A 12,723-nucleotide genomic window follows, 5' to 3' on the forward strand; every position below is an offset into this window, starting at 1 on the left:
GTCACTGTTTTGTGTGCAGAAGTCACGCCTTCACATTAAGATATCTACCGGTCATTTGAATGAAAAACAATCATAGAATTGTCATACAATTTACATCAAAGCAAAGCTTGACAGTTTTTCTAAAACTTTGCGCACTATATATCCAGCGTAACAGACATCTATAGAAGTTACATAGATCTGAAAGCAGATTTTTTTTCTCTCTCTCAAAGCAGTACTACTTTGGTGTCTTAGCATAATGTGGCACACAGAGGGTTTCCACCATGGCACATAAAGAGTAATACATGTAGGCCACACCCCAAAACACTCCACAGTCACAACACCTCCAGCAAGGTGGGGGTGGGGCATAATAACACATGGACACAAGGTCTGTAAGTGCTTAACTTCACCGTCATGGTATAATATTTAGCAAATTGTGATATTTAACCCGTTCCTTACCGGAACCTGGTATACCAGAACCTGGTATACCAGGTTCCCGTGGAAGTAACTGATACATGGGAACCTGGTTCCCAAGATGAAGACAAGAGTGCCTACTTTAATACGTAGCCTATATTCATGTTTCTTTGTGTTGTAATGCCAAGAAAAATGGGTTTGATAAAAAGATAAGAGTTCATTCTATCACCATATGTTCTCTTTCTGTTGGAAAAATGTGTATATCACAGCATTATTACCTTTTTTTACTGTTTTTGTATGCGCCTGCTTTGGTATACAACTTGTATGAACATGAACGTAGTGATCAAAACTGAGCTTAAGTAGATTTCTGTGTTCGCTGACCCCAGTCATCCCATTCAAGAGCCTGGTTTTGTGTAGAACAGGAGTCTGTAAACCCATTAGCGCACACTCTATTCATACCTTGCACTCGATCAACATTTTCATTGTTTGATGGCACATGTACTTGACCGTGGAAAGGGGTTGTACTGCTTGACTGCTTTTGCTCAGGTGGATTACCAAGCTGTCCGTTCTCTGTCGACTGGCAAAAAAGAATCTCTCGTTTGGGGGCTTTTAAGGCACTCAAAGAATTGCGGAAGGAACGGGTTTCAAAGACAGTTCCGAAAGTGGTAAAATTTGCAAAGATTTTAAGAACCAGATTCACAAAATGATAAAATGAGTTGTCCACCTTTTCACATGAAAAATTAGCACCTTCAACCCTGACAACAATGCACAATGCGTTTTGATGTGGGAAGCAACATTTTTGTGAGTATTAATTTTGTAAACTGGTTGACTCTTTTTCACAAAAAACAAAAAGGTACACCGGTAGTGCATATATACCACATAGATAGTACACATTTGTACAGCACAGTGAAGTACACTGAAACTGTTCAGTTTTGTCTCAATATGAATTACAACAGTAAATATCAGTCTACATGTGCAGAGCTACCAAGTCTCGAGCATTCTGAGTGAGACTCAAGCATTTAGGGGTTGTCTCACGATCTCACGCACGACACCCATTTTTCTCACGCATCGGGCAAAGTCTGCAATTTGGGCCCATAATAAGGAGCATACATGTACGTAGCTCAAAGGATTAAGTGATAGTTACAAATGAAGGTATATTTTCCTTTTGTCTTTCAAAATAAGTAAAAAATAGTCACTTAACCCTAACTAGGCCGGGCTATTTAGGTAGTTGATAGAGCCGGGGGGGGGGGGGGGGCCTCCCAGGCCCCCCCTTCAGATCTCGGCTGTCGACTGCGCGATCGCGACAAAAATTGGCACACACATTGCCTATGATGTAATCTAAAATACCATGAAGTTATTTTTTCAAAAAATCATCATTTATGCTAAATTATGCTAATTTATGCATGATTATGCATAAAATCAGACTATTTGGTATAAATCACAAAATAAAGCTCAAAACAGGCACATTTTTTGTGTAAATATTCTTTTTAGTGTCCTTAGCAAATGTAATAAAAAAAATTGTGATATCAGAAAAAATTCTTAAGTATTTTATTGTTTTTTGAATTTCTTATGTATTTCTGTTTTTTCGACTTTATGTTTTTCATTGTTTTTTCGATGAAATTTGTCCGCGACATCGCTCCAAACAAGAAAATATGTTATTCATTGATTTTAATCAATAAAACACCAAAATAATCATGCTTTTATGAAATTTGCTTGTAAGCACAGTTTGCATTGAAAATGTACACGAATTCACGTTTTTGAGCAATTTTTGGTCTGACATGCATGTACATATTTATGCGTAACTTCGGAACCGCGCGCCCGGGCGTCGCAAATTTGGTGTCAAAAGATGCGGGAGACTCGAAAGAAAAATGTCATGAAACGTCGCGGCGATAGCTTTGCGATTGCGATACATCACGCGGAACGTCGAGGGGGGGCCTCGGAGGCCCCCCCCCCCGGCCTAGTTAGGGTTAAGTATGTACCTGATCGCACGATTAAGAGCTAAAAATTGAAAAAGGTCCCTACCGTGGGAGGCCACGGTGGTGTGTGTGTGTGTGGGGGGGGGGGTGGGGGGACCCCTCCCACACCCTCGCTTGCGCGCACATTCGCTCGCCGAGTTGCCGAGTCATGAAAATCTCACTCATAAAAAAAATTTTGAACTTGGCATCCCTGCATGTGTGCCAAATTTAGTGCTTATAAAGACAGAACTAAACAACAGGTTTCAAATGTTTGACTAGATGTCACCAGATGTATGACATGAGAACTATCACAGGCTCCTATGAAAGCCAATTTTTAGACATTACCTGTACATGTAGTTCCCAATAGAACAGTTACACAACATTTTGCTCAATGTATTAATTCTTTGCAATACTGAGTAAATGATGCTCACACTCCCAAGAGCACTATGCTACATCAAAAAATGAGTTTCTGGGGTGGGGACATCAAATTTTACTCCAAATTTAGTACAATTTTGAACTTTCTTCCCTCTTCTAAGAATGAATTGGAAAATGAGGCAGGGTGACAATGGGATAGAAGCAAATCAATGCCTACAGCTGATTCTCTATCATCAAACCCAAACTGAGTTTAGCCCATTGATATACGTACACAGACTTTTGCATCATCGTCCGATATAGCATGCTTCCTGTCAATCATGAAGAAAACCTCACACTCTATGTTCAAACAGACAATGAAAATGTTGATGTAAATGTTTTGATCCTATCCTATTTGAGTTTACGCCCTTACTTGCCCAATTAGACAACCAATGTGACTGTCGTGAACAACAAATAACATCTCCTTTAACGAGACATGAAACTTGTCACTGAAGACGAGTTGGTGATACGCTGGGTTGATATTAGATACCGGTCATCCGTGGTCGACAATGAAAAGAATGTGAATATGAAACGTTATCTAAAAAGAGTCAAAAAAATAATCGCAAACAAAAGTGTCCTGCAAACATCGATCCCTCAAATGCACGCATGCGAAACTCTAACCATTCGGCCACGGAAAATCCACATAAATGGTAAGACAAAAAAAAAATATAAAAAATGTATAGATATAACAGGGGGAAAAAGTCAATGCCCGCTCAACAAACGTGGCCGCATGAACATGTAGAGTATTGTATTGCTAGACGGCAATGCGGCCTTGTAACGACTTGATGGCGCTACGCCATTTCTGGCAAACTGGGGAAAAATACGTCCCGTATAATGCGTCCCGTATACATAACACGTAAAATCGGCTGATTTTGATACCTTACCTTTAATCACAATTTTCAATGTGATGATGTCATCAAATCACAAAACAATGACATGGAATTGAAAGACAATTGCTCAAAGTACAACGTATCAGTCGTCGTCCTTATATACTAATAATTACTATGATCAGTTTGACAAACTCAGCCTGCAAAATTTTGCAGCAGTCGAAGCAATGTGGTCTCCAACACAAAACAAAGGGATATTGTGTGTGTGTGTGTGCGTGTGTGTGTTTGTGTGTGCTTATGGGTGTGTTTACATGAGTACGTGATTTCTACATGGACGAAGGGTAATTACTTCATTGAAGAAAAAAAAGTAAAAGATAGAAGTATATGTATTTTGTTTCGTGTTCTTGTGGGGCTCGAACCCTCACGTGTGCAACCTCACGTATCTGGTGCCAGAGACGCCGCCTTTAACCTCTCATCTATTCCGTCTCAATGAGGAAAGTGAGTGGAACATAAGCTTATATGTGAAAGATAATTTAGGAATCGTTTCGTCCACATTCCATTCTCATTTTTCAGTTTTCAGCTGCAAAATTGTCAACCTGATGAGGAGATTTGAAAAAATAAAATTCATGATTACTGCAGCTTATTGTCTCAGCTACAACATACTTAAGTTTCAGAGGAAATGGAGCAAAATCAGCTGAGGTAAAGGTGCTTGAACATTATCAAGTCAATGAATGGTTTAAAAAAATTCAGCTCCCATAGACATAACACGTAAACTTGTCTGATTTTGGGTCTTCACCTTTAGTCACAATTTCCAGTATGATGACGTCATCAAATTTGAAAACCATGACATGGACTTGAAAGGCAAATGTTTAAAGTACAACATATCTGAATTTGGGATAATAATGAGCTTTAATAAACAACAGAGATACGAGCAAATGAATGTCAGAAACAGTACCTCAAAAAAATTAATTCCACTTTTTTTATTTCAGATGACGATATGATGACGTCATAGAGCATTTATGGAAATATTGATACTTGAAATGTTTACAATTCATATGGTTTTGTAATATGCAATAAAAACATAGGGTCAACAAAAATGTCCACCGAAAATGGTACAGAAATGAAATTTAGTTATGAAGTTATGTTCGATCATGTGACATTGTCCGAAAATCACAAAATGGTGCCTAGATGATGTCAGAGATATGTTATTGTCATGAAAATGTTATTGTGTCAAGATATTGTCATGAGATATGTTGACTGAAAATTTCATCTTATTCCGTCATGTCATTGTTGAGATATTCACGACACAAAATGTGGCAGAAAGAAAGAAGAATAAAAATAAAAAATAAAGAGAGATTTTGACAATCATAATCGGTGATACGCTGATAGCGTATCACCTAATAAGAACGTGCCTGCAATACAACCTTTGTATGCTGCTTCTGAAAAACAACAGCACCTTTTAGATTTACAACATACTCTATATATAAGTATAATGCCTTTGGGCCCCATCATGGACCTCAGTGGGGCTTTCCACACCAACTCCTGATCGAGCTTGCATTTCCTACAAAGTTTGACTTTAATAAAGAAGTGAATCTAAATGCTAGAGTTCTACATACAACAGACTACTACATTTGTTGTATGGATGATGAATCGATGATTAGTATACAGTAGCACAAGAGAGCCAATGAGCAAAAATCCATCACAACAGCTCAATTGTACCCTTGGCTCAGTTAAGATTTAGTTTATAGTACATGTGACTCTGCACCTCTAAACAAACACAAAATCGCCAGACATGAATTTTTAGTTAAGACCATATTCTGAAGGAGCAGACTTTAAGCTTTAAAATGATGTATAACTCAAATCATATGGACTCTCCTAACCTATCTAAATACTGGAAAGAAAGCACAAACTCAGGAAAAGTATGAACTGAGAAAAGAGGCTCTGAAGTACAGTGTCTATTCAAGCGCTTAATCTTTACCAAACCGTGATGACTGTGCGATGAACGGGACAAAAACCAGGAAGTAAACCACAAGAGTAACACCAATGAAGGGATTATAAGATTAAACTGAAATTAAGCATGCCTCATTAACACATTCTGTCCATAGTTAATACTAACTTTCAAAGCAGTAGCACTATCCTTTCAAAAGTTATTGGCGTTGAAAGTGAAGAGTGTGGACAAGGTTTTTCAGAAATGAAAAAGGGAATCTAAAAACACACCTAATCACACTATTCTACCAAAAATGTTCGAGATAAACTGCTAAAAAACACACTTTCCTGCCCGTTTCATGAAACCAAATTTAAGCATAATGTAAAAGAAGACCCGCTCTTTCAGAAAATATGAAAAAGTCAAGTTCAGCTAGGTTGACCCATTTCATTTATTTTTCAGTCCTCACGCAAAATCAGTCTGTGCGACTTTATGTTCGTTTTGAGGTGCACGGTCACATATGAGTACTCCTATCTGCAAAGGCCACAAATATTCAAGCAATGAAATACTTCCTATAGGTCAAGTTCTTTCCTATCAAATCACACTCGGGTAATAAGCATTCAGTGTGTAGACAAACACAGAGTAATTTGGTATACAAGTGTATTAAGTATCAATGATGATTGGAGATTGCAAAAATGAACATTAACCCCAAGCTCCCTCAAACAAACGCTTATCGCTAATGATAAGAGTCATAGTTTATAAAGAGCAGCAGTCAATGACTATCGTCCGACCTGTAGTGCATAGCTAGTGATGTCATCAGTCTCATGCATTGCACACATGCACTATGGAGAATCTAATTCAATTTTTTTATTAGTCAAACAGATGTTCCAGCTACTACCATGAGCACAGGTAAATATTGACAATATTACACTATGTACTGTATATTTCCCCTGAAATTAAAGGACAGGTTCACTGTCATAGATGTGGGTTGAGTGAATGCAGCAATAAATAGTAGAACACATACGTGAGAGTTTGAGGAAAATTGGACAATCCGCTCAAAAGTTATGAATTTCTGAAGTTTCTGCTCAGTCACGGCTGGATGAGAAGACTACTATAGGTTGTGATATCACATGTGTACAACAATATAAAGGAAGTATAAAGAAAATTCAACATATTTTCACTTCTCTCACATAGCAAAAGAACACTCGACTTCTCTCTTTCAGAAGGCGAGGAGAATGTTATTACCCTTAACATACATCACTAACAAGTCAAAGAAATGTGCACTTTATTCAAAAAGTACAGTTTTGTGAAATTCTCTTTTTATTTTCCTTATATCTTTCTACACATGTGACATTATACACTGTAGTAGTCCTCTCATCCAGCAGTGACTGTGCAGAAACTTTAAAAATTCAAAACTTTAGAACGGATTGTCAGATTTTCCTCAAACTTTCACTGATGTGTTCTATTATTGATTGTCGCATTCACTCAATCCACATGTCTATGGAGATGAACTTGTCCTTTAAAGCTATTTCTCCAGAAATTAAACCCCCCCCCCCCCAAAAAAAAAAAAAGTTCATGAGTGTGTATACAAATGTTTCATGTGCATACAAGAATCTTGCTTTCTTTCCACTTGTTATGAGTTACTATGTGCTTGCATGACACACAGTTTTGTATGCCTGAAGAGCTACACTGTATCTACATTGTATTATAGCTCCAATTGTAATATCTTTGCATTAGAAATGTGTAAAATAACACTGTAATCACACAATTTTAGTTGAGAGATGACAAAAATGTAAAACATTAGTCAAGAAGATTGGCCATAAGTCCACAATCTCAGAGCTCAACCGCTCAAGGATGCTACATAAGTTTTCATAATTGATTATTATCGATAATCGACCAATCGGATCATAGCAAAATCCCTCAATCTTCCGCACTAGAGTGAATCACATGTAGATTACGCTTACAAGGCCACAATATTGATCATCACGCAATGTTTTACCTCCCCACAATGGTGAACGGGAGGGCCCTTCTTGAATAAAAGTCATGTGCTACAATAAAAATTATTCTACACTTTTAATCTCAAAATACATTGTAGTCATACCAACACATCATCTTGGAAAAAAAAAGTCAGCAAGCTAAGTTTCTTGGTAGACCCGTTCACTGCATTACAAGTAAGATCAAAGTGGTGGGAAATAAATTTAGAGTCCTCCTGAGAACTATCTTTGGGTTTAACCATGAGCTCACAGTTTACTTGACATCAGGAACTAATTCCATGCAAGTTCAGCTTCAATTCACATGAATTCATTTATAGAGCCTTTTAATTAGAGCTACTGTACAGTACATGGCCCGATCCTGCGCTTATACCACATCTGAACTATTAAACTAGAAGTTGATTTTGAGGTTTCTGCTTATTGTGCAATCACTTTAGCTGCCATATGAGCATGGTCCACTTAGTAAAACACACTTATCTTGACTGCGAACAGAAGTACTGTACAAGCTGAAATTTTCGCATACAGATATTTTCGCGAATTGCTACTTGGAGGACATTTTCACGTGTTGTTAATTTCGCGGTTGCGAGGGTCTATCTGAGCGTAGTTATTTGCGCGTTGTTATTTTCCCGGTTCAAAGGCGATTCGCGAAATTCGTGAAAATAAAACCACCGCAAAAATTTTAGCTCTGTACAGTATGACTTTCCACCCTCTGCAGAAAGTAACTATTTTGAAATCAATGAAACACACAAATCCCTACTCCAAATAACATTCAGTTACAATGTAACAGCAGTGGAATTGAAGGCAGGAAATAATATTTCAGCTAAATTTTGGTGACCTCTAACACAATCTTTGATCTTTTATCCATCATTCCAGGCAATTAATTCTTTATTCATGTCTATCCTTCTTCACAAATGTTACTACAAATGGACATTCTAACTGCAAGTAATATTGCAAGGATGACATGATCTTGATTGATTTGTTATCACCAATACCATGTTCTAACAAGTAATCTTATTGTAAACTATTTCTACCTTGCTTCCCAAATTAAACTTTAGCTACATACCTGGTCCGGGTACAGAGAAAATCCATCAAGCAGTTTTCTGCAACTTGCTATAACCTTGAACAATCGTATGAGATGTGAGACAGACAGACAGACATATAACATGAACATAATGCCTCAAGCACTCTTGAGGGCAGAGGTGATAAACTTGAGTCACAACGATTTTATTGTCACTATGTTAAACATGCATTCTGCATTGTCTGAAGCTGCCATGCAAGCAATTTCTTATCGTTCAAGGGAAACTGATTCAAATAATGCACAGTAATTTTTTCCCCTTTTTGACAAAAATATTTTTTCAGAGTCCAAGATATTGTATTATCTGCCAAAATGTATCTGATCTAGGCACACACCAAAAAACCACTCACTTCTCCTGTGCGCATCGAGCGATAATAATGTTGGAATCGAGCTGGATTTCCAGGCTTAGGAAGACTTTGGTAAAGTTGGAGTGAATCAGAGTCTGGATGAACATCATTCTTCCTGATGACTATGACATCTTTGCCTTGGATGCCAGCCCTATGGCGGGCACTACCTGTTGACACATCTGACGTGTAGAGATATGACAGGAACATGAAGCTCATGAGAATGGTGTAGATAACGAGGAAGAAGACTGCTGACTGCTTTCCCTGCAATGGAAAAAAAAAGAAACACAAGAATTGTTAAAATATGCATTCAAAGTGATTATCATTTTGTGTGTGTTATTTTATGCAAAACAAATTATTTCCCTCTCCATCCTCCCCCTCCCAAACAAAGTCCTAGAATCACACAAAACAAAAAGGTACAGTGCTCATACTCTAATGTAACTAGCTAAAATTATTTGCATTTGACAGGTGGGGGCTGCAGTAATTAAGAAAAGGTTGAGGTATATTGATGATAAAGTCTGACATTACCCATAGGGATCAAGAAATTCTTGCAGCTGAAACTCTTTTTGATAGAGAGGGGGATTTCTTCCAATAGAAATTGCAAACATGACCTCATATCCCTGACTGTGAAAGGCTGAAACATACCAGTACAGAGTTACTCAGCCGGTTGTGACCGGGATGAGTAGTGATAGCGTCATGTGCGCAGTAGAGCTGGATACTTCACCTATGTCACAGAGCCAGGGCATATTTCAAGATTTTTTAGCTTAAAAAAAAACTAAAATAGCTGGCATGTTGAGCTTTCACAAAACACACACAATCTGAATAGTGGTACCCAGGAAAGCATGGCCTTATGCATGTCATAAAGAAAGCAAATTTGATTTTTTTACACAAGGTCACACTATCAATCTCCTTGCTGCTGACATATCAAGGCATGTGTAATACATGTTGTATTTCCACACGGTGTCACCACATCAGCCTTGGCTACACACAATACCTGGAGTTCAGCTGTGAGCCTTTGATATTATCTAGTCAACATTATCTGCCAATCTAAAAGCCGCCAAAAGCGTTTCTTTTCCTGTGGCAAAAATCTCTGTCAGGTCTATCATGTTACAATAATGTGTGATTTGGTGTGTGTGTGTGTGTGTGTGTGTGAGTGCGCAAGTGTGCTGCTTGCTGTTGTACTTTGGGCACTGTTGTTTCTTTTTCCAAGTATATTCAAGGAAAAGATAGGGTATTCTGTGTTCTTCTCCATACTGCCAACATCTACAATGTACATTAACATCCAATCCCATACACTCCGTGTCAATTCTAAAGTTTGTTGACCCAACTGACAAACAATACATTGTAGCATCAATATGTGTACGTATGCACCACTGGAGTATATCACGTTAGTGGGCGTGTTACTCATTCTGAACTCTGTCTTTGGATACTGGCCTGAATTTCTCTTCATATTCATGCCAGTTTCACTTTTTATCTGAAGTTAACACATTTTTCTACACGTTTTAGAAGCACAAATATGAAGAGAAGTAAACACTATAAAGTCCACTTATCTACTGTGTAATCAAGGACTGAAAGATACAATAAGGCAAGACTGGCCAATGTTAGATTTATCTCTTTCTTTACAGTCAGACAAGTTTTTGTTGCATTTGAGACAGTAACACTTACAATGTACATGTACAGCCTATTTTCACTGCCACTTAGGCCTAAGGGTTGGGCAAATTATTTAAAGAGAAAGACTCAGGTAAAAATCAATCTGTGCAATAGGGAACATTTGTTTGTTTTAATTTCCAAAGTGACAAGTTGGCTGGATAGCCATTATTTGCACTACTGTAGCTGGTCTTCCATGGGACCCAGTTGTGATTACTTTTCATAGGGCAGACAACTTTCCCAATTAGGTACCCCGCTCTTTGCGATGAATGAATGAATGAATGAATGAATGAGTGAGTAAATGAATGAATGAATGAATGAATGAATGAATGAATGAATGAATGAATGAATGAATGAAGTGGGATCTTTCAGTGGGTTGTAACTTTCTTACACACAGGGGCCTTTCCTTTAAATGTCCTATCCTAGGGACAAACTGACCAAGGTACAAGTTGGCAACTCTGCTATAGTAGACCAGGAGAAGAGAGTGGCTCCTTACCAGAAAGCACCGTACTGGATAATGGCAAGGGTGATGATGGTCATCCATGTTGACTGAAGTGGTGTCAGCTTCGTTGATGCCTGAGGGACATCCCTTTAAAAAGGAGATTAATAGAAGGAAGCAAGTTAGATATGTATGCAGACATTATAGAAAGCAGCCTCCAATGAATGTGCACAACATACTGTATCATGGTACTACGATGAATACGATAAAGTGGATCTCCCTGCAATACATAACGAGTGATATGAATTCTTCATGAACATTGGACTGTTTTACAAAAAAAAAGAAAAAAAAAAGCTTGTTTTCCACCGCAATGAGAAACAATATATGTTTTTGTAAGTTTGTATACTGATGTGAAAGAATGTGTATGATAATAGAGCAACTTTATTCATGGTGTATAACTCTTGGAAAGTACACAAGTTAGAATTTTACAACTGATCAATGAATGTGCCAATTACAAGATACAGTGGAAACTATTCATTTCCCAAACCTGTATTATACTGGCCAATCCTACTTTGGTCCACTTTATGTACTGATATTCAGGTTGACCTTATAAAACTGGAAAAGTTTGGAAATTTGTTGAGACTGACAAATTATGTGATACGCTTGTATACATGACTGGAGACAATTATATTCTACCATGCACTTTTTTAAAGTTTCAATGGAGAACAGATTTGGAGAAGAAAAAAAAAATGCCTACAACTGTATATCTCACGAACAATAAGCCACACAGGTTCTGCCCATACGTGTACATAACACAGATTACACAAAATCTCTCTAAATTGACGCATAACTTCCAATTTCGACTAAATTTATAACATGATTCAGATATTCAAAAATTAGAAAGCACATTACAAAAGCAGAAAGTGTCAGCTGCAACATAATGCGTTGGAGCTTTACCGTCCGTATGTCCCCCCACAAAACAAAAACAAAACAAAACAAAAAACAGTGGTACCCTTCACCACAAAAACTTTAAAAATAGAGAATCGATGCAAATACAATTTCAGGGGATGAAACTATACCTCATTGTCCACATCTTAAAGAAAATCCCATTTGATTTGCTTCCGTGGTCAAAGAGAAATGAGGAATTTTGTAGAGCATGTCAGGAATCTCTTCCCTTCAAGTTCTGTCTATTGTGTTCACACATTAATATGCAGTTCCAAGAGCATCGAAGTGCTAAACTTGGAAGAATCAGACTCATGATATGCTTTACAACAATCCACATTTCTCTGTGACCACTTAACCAAATTGAATAGGGTTTTCTGCAAAATAGAGCTACAGACTGTAAGATGTTATATTTCAAAACCCTGAAGCAACATTTTAGAAGGTGCAATCATAGTGGGTGTTGTCAATGCAAAAATCCAATTAATTTGTTTTTGGGGGGCATACTGTTTAGCATTTTTATATCAATGTGTTGGAGAAAATCATCCAAGGATGCAAGAGCTGCTGCTCAATGAATAAAGTCATGTCAAGTAGTATTTTGAAAAAAATATACTATAGCTATAGAGATAACACTTGACATGCATCTTTAGGTGATGTGTACACCTGTGGTGTGAGCTTTGTGGTCACAGCTGAAAGCTGTGGAAAGTTATTGAGAGCACATAACAAATACAATGAACAATATCAGGAAAAGTTCATATATTCATATTTTGACTTTGATCTT

General features: G+C 37.6%; 1 pseudogene; it reads right to left on the reverse strand.

Moving 5' to 3' along the window:
* Window positions 1-12,723, reverse strand: part of LOC139710593 (alpha-N-acetylgalactosaminide alpha-2,6-sialyltransferase 3-like) — a 28,734-nt pseudogene that overhangs the window by 7,770 nt on the left and 8,241 nt on the right.

The sequence above is a fragment of the Diadema antillarum genome, unplaced genomic scaffold (assembly GCF_040938485.1).
Source record: "Diadema antillarum isolate AM-2024a unplaced genomic scaffold, OU_Dant_1.0 seq00001547_RagTag, whole genome shotgun sequence".
Lineage (NCBI taxonomy): Eukaryota > Metazoa > Echinodermata > Echinoidea > Diadematoida > Diadematidae > Diadema > Diadema antillarum.